The sequence below is a fragment of the Glycine max genome, unplaced genomic scaffold (assembly GCF_000004515.6).
Source record: "Glycine max cultivar Williams 82 unplaced genomic scaffold, Glycine_max_v4.0 scaffold_324, whole genome shotgun sequence".
NCBI lineage: Eukaryota > Viridiplantae > Streptophyta > Magnoliopsida > Fabales > Fabaceae > Glycine > Glycine max.
Genome location: NW_024464846.1, coordinates 6,086 through 8,396, shown reverse-complemented (window position 1 = coordinate 8,396; position 2,311 = coordinate 6,086). Strand labels below are relative to the sequence as shown.

The 2,311-nt window shown below is 41.2% G+C and overlaps 1 non-coding gene across 1 annotated transcript; it reads left to right on the top strand.

Annotated features, from left to right (window-relative positions):
* The first annotated feature begins 922 nt into the window (after positions 1-922).
* LOC113001043 (small nucleolar RNA R71) lies at positions 923-1,029 on the top strand. Its single transcript, XR_003266377.1, has one exon. It is a non-coding gene; the product is annotated as a small nucleolar RNA R71 (small nucleolar RNA).
* Positions 1,030-2,311: the final 1,282 nt, after the last annotated feature.

Here is a 2,311-nt window from a genome sequence, read left to right as displayed (position 1 = left end):
AGTAGAGTGAAGTTTGGCAGGTTCATTTGCAGATGAGGAAGGTGCTACGGGTTGAGGTCCTTGACACTGCTTTCCCAACCTCAATGAAATGGCACTGACATTTTTGGGATTTTGGACAGCTTGAGAAGGCAACTTGTCAGAATTCTGGGTAGCCAATTGTCCCATCTGATTGGTTAAGCTCTGAATGGAGGCTCTGGTCTCTTGCTGAAACTGCATGTTCTGCATAGTCATTTGCCTCACAAGTTCTTCGAGGGAAGGTTGTGGAGGGGCCTCAACTGTTGGTTGTTTCTGAGGTTGTTGCTGTTGTTGGATTGGTGGAGGAATGTATGGTCTGCTTGGGCCAGCAGCATTTTGGAAGGAAGGAGCAGGCTGCTGTTGTTGTTGCTGAGGGTTGGACCATCTGAGGTTAGGGTGATTCCTCCATCCAGGGTTGTATCTGTTGCTGGAGAAGTCATAATTGTTTTGCTGTGGTTGATTTTGCTGCTGAGGTTGAGGAGGTCTATTGTAAATATTTGCATCATAAGCTTCAGGCTGCTCGATTGCTCCAGGTTGCTGCATGGAAGGGCAAAGGTCTGTATGGTGGTCAGCAGAGGAGCACAAACCACAAACCCTTGCAACAGGTACAAATTTCTGATTCAAGGCCAGTTGGGTTACCAAGTTAACCAATGCATCCAGTTTTCCTTCAAGCTTCTTAGTCTCAGATGATGCAGCTGAGTTTGTAGCTACCTCATGCACTCCTCTAATGACTATGGCATCATTTCTGGCGCTAAACTGCTGAGAGTTGGAAGCCATCTTCTCAATTAAATTTCTGGCTTCAGCAAGAGTCATGTCTCCAAGGGCTCCACCACTGGCAGCATCTATCATACTTTTCTCCATATTACTGAGTCCTTCATAAAAATATTGGAGAAGAAGCTGTTTTGAAATCTGATGGTGGGGGCAACTGGCACATAGTTTCTTAAATCTCTCCCAGTACTAATACAGGCTCTCTCCACTGAGTTGTCTAATACCTGAGATATCCTTCCTGATGGCTGTGGTCCTGGAAGCAGGGAAATTTTTTTCTAAGAATACTCTCTTAAGGTCATCCCAGCTCGTGATGGACCTTGGAGCAAGGTAATACAACCAGTCCTTTGCCACTCCCTCTAATGAATGAGGAAAAGCCTTCAGAAATATGTGATCCTCTTGGACATCTGGGGGTTTCATGGTGGAGCAGACAATGTGAAATTCTTTCGTAGGTGAAACTTTGGAAGCAAATGAATCAGTCCAGTTTTAAGAACATATGGGACATCCTCATCAGGGTATTGGATGCACAAGCTTTCGTAGGTGAAATCAGGTGCAGCCATTTCCCTTAGAGTCCTCTCACGGGATGGAGGTTGTGCCATGTTCTCAGAATGTGCAAAATCAGAATGCTCAGAATCAGAATGCTCAAAATTATAATGCTCCAAATCAGGATGTTCAAAATCACCAATAACAGAATGCACAAATTCACCAGTAATGGAATGCTCAGGATGATCAAAAGGTATAAAATGATGCCTAACTAATCTATGAAATGTCCTATCTATCTCAGGGTCAAAGGGTTGTAAGTCAGATGGATTGCCTCTAGTCATACACTACATTCAGCATGCACAACTAGTTGCCTTGTCATGTAAATAAAGGTGCAGGTTTGAACTACAGCTACCCTCAAATGATATCCAAATGACTTGAAATTTTGTGAGCAACCTTATAAAATGATGAGAAGATAGCACAAAAAATTTCAGACAAAAATTCAAAGTCTAACTATGAAAGCTAAAATTGGTGGGTTAAGAAAAATAAGTGAATAAAACTTGAAAAATAAAAAACTTTTGACAGAATTGCTTTTTTTGGACGATGGAGACCTCAAATGCATATATAATAATTGCGATTCTGATAACCGGAGCAAAAGTTATGGCCGTTTGAAGTTTTGACAAACACGAAATTTGCTAGTTTTTTGGAACTTTCAAATCTGACCAAACTAAAGGCTCTAGCTATTTTTCCCACAAAATATGGATTAAAAGAAGTTACCACAAAAAAATTCAGCCAAAAATAACAACCCTAGCTACTAAAACAAAAAATCCCAAATAATTCAGCATGGGTGGTCGCTAAAATCCGTCTCTAATTGATTTCTACTACTACTCTGTTTTGCCGCAAGCAAAAGTGGTCGCTAAGTCCGTCGCAAAACACTATTCACAGCAAAACACCCAAGACTGAAACAGGGGAAACGCTTAATGAAAATAACTGAAATAGAATACACACTAAACAAAATACCAGGACACTAAACAACACTAACACACATACT